Genomic DNA, 12,457 nt, shown 5'->3' on the forward strand with positions numbered 1-12,457 from the left:
TTATTCTTTATTACTACCCTTATTATTATTATTATTATTATTATTATTATTATTATTATTATTACTGTTATTATTATTATCGATATTATCATCAGTTGAAAGTCATGTAACTTTGATTTCTTAAACCGTTAAAAACTTTAAGTTTGGAGGGAAGGAAGGGAAAACGAGTAGGCCTAAATATGCCTACTCGGTGGTGCCACATTCTTTATACACTCTTAATCTGCAAGACTTGCCAGCCTACTCCCAACTAGTCACTCTATACCCACAGCGGGTGTAGGATGACTTATCCTATGACGAGGCTTGTGCAGTCAAGTACTCTAACATTCGATAACACATTACGACCTGAATTAGATGCATTTTCCCGCGATAACGACTATCTTGCTACTGTACCAGGCGCTTACATGCGACTGATACAGGTATCTCAGGTGTCCACGACCTACAGTGACCCCCCACCCCCACGCTCCATGTAGGTGCCTCCAGTAGTACTGAATGAGCATTCCTTGTACTTCGGGGCCACGTGTTGGAGGTCTTGGTGATTACCTCTACCAGAGATCTGGCAGGTTTCTGGGCTGGATTCCACAATGGCAGGTTTCTGGGCTGGATTCCACAATGGCAGGTTTCAGGGCTGGATTCCACAATGGCAGGTTTCTGGGCTAGATTCCACAATGGCAGGTTTCTGGGCTGGATTCCACAATGGCAGGTTTCTGGACTGGATTCCACAATGGCAGGTTTCTGGGCTGGATTCCACAATGGCAGGTTTCTGGGCTGGATTCCACAATGGCAGGTTTCTGGGCTGGATTCCACAATACAGGTTTCTGGGCTGGATTCCACAATGGCAGATTTCTGGACTGGATTCCACAATGACAGGTTTCTGGGCTGGATTCCACAATAGCAGGTTTCTGGGCTGGATTCCACAATAGCAGGTTTCTGGACTGGATTCCACAATAGCAGGTTTCTGGGCTGGATTCCACAATGGCAGGTTTCTGGGCTGGATTCCACAATGGCAGGTTTCTGGGCTGGATTCCACAATACAGGTTTCTGGGCTGGATTCCACAATGGCAGATTTCTGGACTGGATTCCACAATGGCAGGTTTCTGGGCTGGATTCCACAATAGCAGGTTTCTGGGCTGGATTCCACAATAGCAGGTTTCTGGACTGGATTCCACAATAGCAGGTTTCTGGGCTGGATTCCACAATAGCAGGTTTCTGGGCTGGATTCCACAATAGCAGGTTTCAGGGCTGGATTCCACAATGGCAGGTTTCTGGGCTGGATTCCACAATGGCAGGTTTCAGGGCTGGATTCCACAATGGCAGATTTCTGGACTGGATTCCACAATGGCAGGTTTCTGGGCTGGATTCTACAATGGCAGGTTTCTGGACTGGATTCCACGAAGGACTGGAAACGGATCACTAACCTAACCTGTCATAACCTACAGACACCTGGGTTAGTCACCCAGGATAACCCAGGGTAGGGAGAGTTAGCCACCAAGGATAACCCGGGGTAGGGAGAGTCACCCAGGATAACCCGGGGTAGGGAGGGTTAGCTACCCAGGATAACCCGGGGTAGGGAGGGTTAACCACCCAGGATAACCCAGGGTAGGGAGGGTTAGCCACCCAGGATAACCCAGGGTAGGGAGGGTTAGCCACCCAGGAAAACCCGGGGTAGGGAGGGTTACCCACCCAGGATAACCCAGGGTAGGGAGGGTCAGCCACCCAGGATAACCCAGGGTAGGGAGGGTCAGCCACCCAGGATAACCCGGGGTAGGGAGAGTTAGCCACCCAGGATAACCCGGGGTAGGGAGGGTTAGCCACCCAGGATAACCCAGGGTAGGGAGGGTTAGCTACCCAGGATAAGCCAGGGTAGGGAGGGTTAACCACCCAGGATAGCCCAGGGTAGGGAGAGTTAGCCACCCAGGATAACCCAGGATAGGGAGAGTTAGCCACCCAGGATAACCCAGGGTAGGGAGAGTTAGCCACCCAGGATAACCCAGGGTAGGGAGGGTTAGCCACCCAGGATAACCCAGAGTAGGGAGGGTTAGCCACCCAGGATAACCCAGGGTAGGGAGAGTTAGCCACCCAGGATAACCCAGGGTAGGGAGGGTTAGCCACCCAGGATAACCCAGAGTAGGGAGGGTTAGCCACCCAGGATAACCCAGGGTAGGGAGGGTTAGCCACCCAGGATAACCCAGGGTAGGGAGGGTTAGCCACCCAGGATAACCCAGGGTAGGGAGAGTTAGCCACCCAGGATAACCCAGGGTAGGGAGGGTTAGCCACCCAGGATAACCCAGGGTAGGGAGGGTTAGCCACCCAGGATAACCCAGGGTAGGGAGAGTTAGCCACCCAGGATAACCCAGGGTAAGGAGGGTTAGCCACCCAGGATAACCCAGGGTAGGGAGGGTTATCTACCCAGGATAACCCAGGGTAGGGAGGGTTAGCCACCCAGGATAACCCGGGTAGGGAGGGTTAGCCACCCAGGATAACCCGGGGTAGGGAGGGTTAGCCACCCAGGATAACCCAGGGTAGGGAGGGTCAGCCACCCAGGATAACCCGGGGTAGGGAGAGTTAGCCACCCAGGATAACCCGGATTAGGGAGGGTTAGCCACCCAGTATAACCCGGGGTAGGGAGGGTTAGCCACCCAGGATAACCCGGGGTAGGGAGGGTTAGCCACCCAGGATAACCCAGGGTAGGGAGGGTTAGCCACCCAGGATAAGCCAGGGTAGGGAGGATTAGCCACCCAGGATAGCCCAGGCTAGGGAGAGTTAGCCACCCAGGATAACCCAGGATAGGGAGAGTTAGCCACCCAGGATAAGCCAGGGTAGGGAGAGTTAGCCACCCAGGATAACCCAGGGTAGGGAGGGTTAGCCACCCAGGATAAGCCAGGGTAGGGAGGGTTAGCCACCTAGGATAACCCAGGGTAGGGAGAGTTAGCCACCCAGGATAACCCAGGGTAGGGAGGGTTAGCCACCTAGGATAACCCAGGGTAGGGAGAGTTAGCCACCCAGGATAACCCAGGGTAGGGAGAGTTAGCCACCCAGGATAACCCAGGGTAGGGAGGGTTAGCCACCCAGGATAACCCAGGGTAGGGAGGGTTAGCCACCCAGGATAACCCAGGGTAGGGAGGGTTAGCCACCCAGGATAAGCCAGGGTAGGGAGGGTTAGCCACCCAGGATAACCCAGGGTAGGGAGGGTTAGCCACCCAGGATAACCCGGGGTAGGGAGGGTTAGCCACCCAGGATAACCCGGGGTAGGGAGGGTCAGCCATCCAGGATAACCCGGGGTAGGGAGAGTTAGCCACCCAGGATAACCCGGATTAGGGAGGGTTAGCCACCCAGTATAACCCGGGGTAGGGAGGGTTAGCCACCCGGGGTAGGGAGGGTTAGCCACCCAGGATAACCCGGGGTAGGGAGGGTTAGCCACCCAGGATAACCCGGGGTAGGGAGGGTTAGCCACACAGGATAAGCCAGGGTAGGGAGGATTAGCCACCCAGGATAGCCCAGGCTAGGGAGAGTTAGCCACCCAGGATAACCCAGGATAGGGAGAGTTAGCCACCCAGGATAAGCCAGGGTAGGGAGAGTTAGCCACCCAGGATAACCCAGGGTAGGGAGGGTTAGCCACCCAGGATAAGCCAGGGTAGGGAGAGTTAGCCACCCAGGATAACCCAGGGTAGGGAGGGTTAGCCACCTAGGATAACCCAGGGTAGGGAGAGTTAGCCACCCAGGATAACCCAGGGTAGGGAGAGTTAGCCACCCAGGATAACCCAGGGTAGGGAGGGTTAGCCACCCAGGATAACCCAGGGTAGGGAGAGTTAGCCACCCAGGATAACCCAGGGTAGGGAGGGTTAGCCACCCAGTATAACCCAGGGTAGGGAGAGTTAGCCACCCAGGATAACCCAGGGTAGGGAGGGTCAGCCACCCAGGATAACCCGGGGTAGGGAGAGTTAGCCACCCAGGATAACCCGGATTAGGGAGGGTTAGCCACCCAGTATAACCCGGGGTAGGGAGGGTTAGCCACCCAGGATAACCCGGGGTAGGGAGGGTTAGCCACCCAGGATAACCCGGGGTAGGGAGGGTTAGCCACACAGGATAAGCCAGGGTAGGGAGGATTAGCCACCCAGGATAGCCCAGGCTAGGGAGAGTTAGCCACCCAGGATAACCCAGGATAGGGAGAGTTAGCCACCCAGGATAAGCCAGGGTAGGGAGAGTTAGCCACCCAGGATAACCCAGGGTAGGGAGGGTTAGCCACCCAGGATAAGCCAGGGTAGGGAGAGTTAGCCACCCAGGATAACCCAGGGTAGGGAGGGTTAGCCACCTAGGATAACCCAGGGTAGGGAGAGTTAGCCACCCAGGATAACCCAGGGTAGGGAGAGTTAGCCACCCAGGATAACCCAGGGTAGGGAGGGTTAGCCACCCAGGATAACCCAGGGTAGGGAGAGTTAGCCACCCAGGATAACCCAGGGTAGGGAGGGTTAGCCACCCAGTATAACCCAGGGTAGGGAGAGTTAGCCACCCAGGATAACCCGGGGTAGAGAGGGTTAGCCACCCAGGATAACCCAGGGTAGGGAAGGTTAGCCACCCAGGATAAGCCAGGGTAGGGAGGGTTAGCCACCCAGGATAACCCAGGGTAGGGAGGGTTAGCCACCCAGGATAACCCAGGGTAGGGAAATTTAGCCACCCAGGATAAGCCAGGGTAGGGAGGGTTAGCCACCCAGGATAACCCAGGGTAGGGAGAGTTAGCCACCCAGGATAACCCAGAGTAGGGAGTGTTAGCCACCCAGGATAACCCAGGGTAGGGAGGGTTAGCCACCCAGGATAACTCAAGAAAGTTAGTGCGTCATCAAGGACTGTGTCTTATTTCCATTGTGGTCCTTCAATCTTGTCCCCCAGGATGCCACCCACACCAATCCACTAACACCCTGGTACCTACTTACTGCTAGGTGAGCATGGACAGCAGGTGTCCTAATATTTTCACCCGTACCGGAGATCGAACCACGGACCTCAATGTGTGAGCTGAGTTTAACTAGTATTCAACTAAGCACTTTAGGTTCATCAGTGAGTTCAACGAAGCACAATGGCGTCTTCAGTGTTCAAATGAACATTCTGATGATGCAAATGAGGTTAATTGAAGACTGATGACACGTTAAGGTCTATTTTTGAGCTTATGTTGTCATAATGTGGCAAGAGGGAGGGAGAAGCCGGCTATGTCTACCCCAGGTGTGTGTGTGTGTGTGTGTGTGTGTGTGTGTGTGTGTGTGTGTGTGTGTGTGTGTGTGTGTGTGTGTGTGTGTGTGTGTGTGTGTGTGTGTCTGTGTGTGTCTGTGTGTGTGTGTGTCTGTCTGTGGGACGTTTTCGCAACCAGCTGTGTCTGACGTCTCCACAGTCAGCTGTGCCTGACGTCTCCACAATCAGATGTGCCTGACGTCTCTACAATCAGCTGTGCTTGACGTCTCCACAATCAGCTGTGTCTGATGTCTCCACAATCAGCTGTGCCTGACGTCTCCACAACCAGTTGTCTCCGATGTCCACGCAACCAGCTGGATCTGACGTCTCCACAACCAGCTATAAATGGCACCAGGCGTGTATACTGCCAGGCTCTTCATCAAGAGTGTCCTCTGATGCGACTTTATGCTCTTTCTCTCCACCATCAGTCTTAGTGATTTCTTTCTCGCCATTGCTAAACGAGAGAGACAGCTGTTGCTGGGGGTCACACGTGGTCAGGCCAGGGAGGTACTGAGCTCCTGGTCACTCCTGACTACCCATGGCCTGAGGTGATACACGTGGTCAGGTCAGGGAGTTGTTAGCCGGTTCTGTGGACTGGAGCCACATGTAGCGGCTAGGGAGGTTAGTTGTAGGTGGCCAGCGACTGGACACACTGTTCAGGGAATGTGTAGACAAAAGTTAGACGAACACTGCATGTACTCTAGGTAGAGCTTAGTACACATGAGTGGAAAAGAGTGGGTGTGAGTTGAACCTTCCTACTATGATCAACTATGCTTACTGCAGTACCTGTTTTACTCATGTACTGGTGTTTAATAACACGAGGTCAGACCGGGTCAATTTGGACAAGGGATGTACCGGTCATGGAGCGAGCTGCGGGGGCGTTGACCCCCGAAACACGCAAAACATGTTTTGGTAAGGAAGTGTTCAGAGTGACTGGACATGTAAGGTCAGTAAGTTTATTTAAGTACAGGTACACATAAGTACGTTTATCATACATATGAACACATATATTAGTTACCTAGAACAACCAAAAAAAGTTAGAGAACGTAACTTAATTTCAATGGGGTCCTTATGGATCATACGAAGTGCTTAGTAACAGTGTGTGTGAGTAACTTAAGATGATTTATGCTCTTCCCGGGTATAAATAACTCTAGAGGAGGGATTGTTCAATCACATCACATGATAGAATGAACGTCCATGTTGCCCTACCTGCCTCAGAGTTACCTCGAGTGGTAACAGCAGACAAAACAAAGAAAACTGTGTATAATGGGGGTATCAGTGATCGTATTGCTGTTTGAGAGACGCAGCCGGCAGCCACAGTTGTAGACCTTGATATTACTACTGTTTACAGTCCCTCACCATTATACTCTGGCTCACAGTCCCTAACTACTATACTCTGGCTCACAGTCCCTCACCAGAGACTCAAACGAGGGCTGAACTCTAGTTCCTGTGTCCTTGTCAAGAGTTAGACCTGGTCTTCAAGACTACGTTGGTGGGACTAGATATAACAGTTTTGAAGGAGAAGGGGGTTACTAGCCCCTTGCTCCCGGAATTTTAGTCGCCTCTTACGACACGCATGGCTTACGGAGGAAGAATTCTGATCCACTTCCCATAATATATATATATATATATATATATATATATATATATATATATATATATATATATATATATATATATATATATATATATATATATATAATATATATATATTATTATTATATTTCTAGTATTATCGATATAATTATGAATATTACTATTACTATAGGTAAAGCTGGCGAGTCAGAGCAGTGTGATGACTCTTGGTAGCGTCCGTATAGTGGAGTATTTATGGAGGTGGGTAGGTGTAGCAGCCTCCAACTTAACCCACCTCCTTCCTGCCCGTTGCTGTTGATTTAATGTGTGTGGAATGCAGCTAGCAGGCAGGAATGCTGCCTGCACCTCCCGCTGCCTGATACACATGCTGTGGATGGGTAGGTGAGTGCTCCAGCAGTGTGGGGATGGCTGCCTGCATCTCCCGCTGCCTGATACACATGCTGTGGATGGGTAGGTGAGTGCTCCGGCAGTGTAGGGATGGCTGCCTGCATCTCCCGCTGCCTGATACACATGCTGTGGATGGGTAGGTGAGTGCTCCGGCAGTGTGGGGATGGCTGCCTGCATCTCCCGCTGCCTGATACACATGCTGTGGATGGGTAGGCGAGTGCTCCGGCAGTGTGGGGATGGCTGCCTGCATCTCCCGCTGCCTGATACACATGCTGTGGATGGGTAGGTGAGTGCTCCGGCAGTGTAGGGATGGCTGCCTGCATCTCCCGCTGCCTGATACACATGCTGTGGATGGGTAGGTGAGTGCTCCGGCGGGGATGCTGCCTGCATCTCCCGCTGCCTGATACACATGCTGTGGATGGGTAGGTAAATGATCCGCCAGTGTGAGGGATGCTGTAGCTATGCTGGTACAGGAGAGATGCTGTCACAATGTTGCCTTAGTGATGGTGATTTGTACTCAACGTTATGTGGTTGCAGGGGTCGAGTCATAGCTCCTGGCCCCGATAACACCTGAGTACAATATTATTGTTAATAATAAAAATTTTCATTATTATTATTCACAGGGAAGCGGTAAACTCGTAAGGACGATACTGCGTCAGGGGAGGCAGATATGCTTGATCCGAGGACGAAAAGTGTTCCATTTCCTCGGATCAAGCCCTTACCAGCCTCGAGGCACCTCTGTCGAAGTTATCTTTCCTTAATCATTAAATGCTATGATCCGGAGATGGGCAACATGGGGTGGGCGGGGGTGGGCGGGGGTGGGCGGGGGTGGGCGGGGGTGGGCGACAGGCGAAAGAGTGGGCATCCCTGGGTCGTCAATATCATGATTCATATACTGCATATATATATATATATATATATATATATATATATATATATATATATATATATATATATATATATATATATATATATATATAGGCTTTGATGGCTGGCTTTGCAGTTCTGTGAGCCACCAGCAGCAAGAGTCTGGAAGATCAGGCAGATGATGCCAGGAGTGTGGCATGAGGGAGGGCTGCAAGAGAACCATGTATTAACTGTGGTATATACTTGTGAGGTATTTATCTGTTGTGGTATATACTCGTGAGGTATGTATCAGCTGGGGTATATATGTGTTAACACTGTGTGTTGGCACCCCTTCCTTAGTTCACTACTGGGGTTGAGTCTATATATGGGGAGCAAAGTTGGCATCTCACCCCTCACCCTTCCCCACCCTCATCTCCCTCACCCTTCCCCACCCTCATCTCCCTCACCCACCCAACCCACTTCTCCCTCACTCACACCACTACCATCTCCCCATTCCACCATTACTACAACTTGTCCCAACAAGCAATGCTCCCACAACTACAACCACCACCTCATCACCACCACCACAGCTACCACACCCTCTCCCCACCACCACCACCACCCACCCACCCTCCATCACCAGCATGGGGACTGAGACAGAGTCTAGACACAGCCGCCATCCCATGAACTCTAGAAAAACACTAACGTAACTACTTCGTGAAGCTGATAGTAAGCTAAAACAAGACCATACACAACTATCATCACACACACACACACAACTATCATCACACACACACACACAACTATCATCACACACACACAACTATCATCACACACACACAACTATCATCATCACAACCACACACACAACTATCATCAACATCACCCACACACACACACAACTATCATCAACATCACCCACACACACACACAACTATCATCAACATCACCCACACACACACAATCATCAACATCACCCACACACACACACAACTATCATCAACATCACCCACACACACACACACACACACACACACACACAACTGTCATCAACATCACAACCACACACACAATCATCACACACACACACACACACACACACACACACACACACACACACACACACACACACACAAAATCATCAACATCACAACCACACACACAACTATCATCAAAATCACACACACACACACACACACACACACACACACACACACACACACAATCATCATCACACACACACACAATCATCAACATCACACACACACAACTATCATCAACACCACACACACACACACACACACACACACACACACACAATCATCAACATCACAACCACACACACAACTATCACTAACATCACACACACACAACTATCACCAACATCACACACACACAACTATCATCAACATCACACACACACAACTATCACCAACATCACACACACACAACTATCATCAACATCACAACCACACACACAACTATCATCAACATCACACACACACACACACAACTATCATCAACATCACACACACACAACTATCATCATCACACACACACACACAACTATCATCAACATCACACACACACACACAACTATCATCAACATCACACACACACACAACTATCATCAACATCACACACACACAACTATCATCAACATCACACACACACACAACTATCACCAACATCACACACACACACACAATCATCAACATCACAACCACACACACAACTATCAACATCACACACACACACACAACTATCATCAACATCACACACACACAACTATCATCAACATCACACACACACACAAAATCATCAACATCACAACCACACACACAACTATCATCAACATCACACACACACACACACACACACACACACACACACACACACACACACACACACACACACACACACACAATCATCATCACACACACACACACAATCATCAACATCACACACACACAACTATCATCAACACCACACACACACACACACAATCATCAACATCACAACCACACACACAACTATCACCAACATCACACACACACAACTATCACCAACATCACACACACACAACTATCATCAACATCACACACACACAACTATCATCAACATCACACACACACACACAACTATCATCAACATCACACACACACACACAACTATCATCAACATCACACACACACACAACTATCATCAACATCACACACACACAACTATCATCAACATCACACACACACACATCACCAACATCACACACACACACACAACTATCATCAACATCACACACACACAACTATCATCAACATCACACACACACACAACTATCACCAACATCACACACACACACACAACTATCATCAACATCACACACACACACACAACTATCATCAACATCACACACACACACACAACTATCATCAACATCACACACACACACACAACTATCACCAACATCACACACACACACACAACTATCACCAACATCACACACACACAAACAACTATCATCAACATCACACACACACACAACTATCAACAACATCACAACCACACACACAACTATCATCAACATCACACACACACACACAACTATCATCAACATCACACACACACACACACACACAATCATCATCACACACACACACAATCATCAACATCACACACACACAACTATCATCAACACCACACACACACACACACACACACACACACACACAATCATCAACATCACAACCACACACACAACTATCACCAACATCACACACACACAACTATCACCAACATCACACACACACAACTATCATCAACATCACACACACACAACTATCATCAACATCACACACACACAACTATCACCAACATCACACACACACAACTATCATCAACATCACAACCACACACACAACTATCATCAACATCACACACACACACACACAACTATCATCAACATCACACACACACAACTATCATCAACATCACACACACACACACAACTATCATCAACATCACACACACACACACAACTATCATCAACATCACACACACACACAACTATCATCAACATCACACACACACAACTATCATCAACATCACACACACACACAACTATCACCAACATCACACACACACACACAATCATCAACATCACAACCACACACACAACTATCATCAACATCACACACACACACACAACTATCATCAACATCACACACACACAACTATCATCAACATCACACACACACACAAAATCATCAACATCACAACCACACACACAACTATCATCAACATCACACACACACACACACACACACACACACACACACACACACACACACACACACACACACACACACAATCATCATCACACACACACACACAATCATCAACATCACACACACACAACTATCATCAACACCACACACACACACACACAATCATCAACATCACAACTATCACCAACATCACACACACACAACTATCACAAACATCACACACACACAACTATCATCAACATCACACACACACAACTATCATCAACATCACACACACACACACAACTATCATCAACATCACACACACACACACAACTATCATCAACATCACACACACACACAACTATCATCAACATCACACACACACAACTATCATCAACATCACACACACACACATCACCAACATCACACACACACACACAACTATCATCAACATCACACACACACAACTATCATCAACATCACACACACACACAACTATCACCAACATCACACACACACACACAACTATCATCAACATCACACACACACACACAACTATCATCAACATCACACACACACACACAACTATCATCAACATCACACACACACACACAACTATCACCAACATCACACACACACACACAACTATCACCAACATCACACACACACACACAACTATCATCAACATCACACACACACACAACTATCATCAACATCACAACCACACACACAACTATCATCAACATCACACACACACACACACAACTATCATCAACATCACACACACACACACACACACACACACAACTATCATCAACACCACACACACACACACAACTATCATCAACATCACACACACACACACACACACAACTATCATCAACATCACACACACACACACACACACACACACACACACACAAACTATCATCAACATCACACACACACACACACACACATCATCACCAACATCACACACACACAACTATCACCAACATCACACACACACAACTATCATCAACATCACACACACACACACAACTATCATCATCACACACACACACACACACACAACTATCATCAACATCACACACACACACACACACACACACAAACTATCATCAACATCACACACACACACACAC

Source organism: Cherax quadricarinatus, chromosome 50 (assembly GCF_038502225.1).
Source record: "Cherax quadricarinatus isolate ZL_2023a chromosome 50, ASM3850222v1, whole genome shotgun sequence".
Lineage (NCBI taxonomy): Eukaryota > Metazoa > Arthropoda > Malacostraca > Decapoda > Parastacidae > Cherax > Cherax quadricarinatus.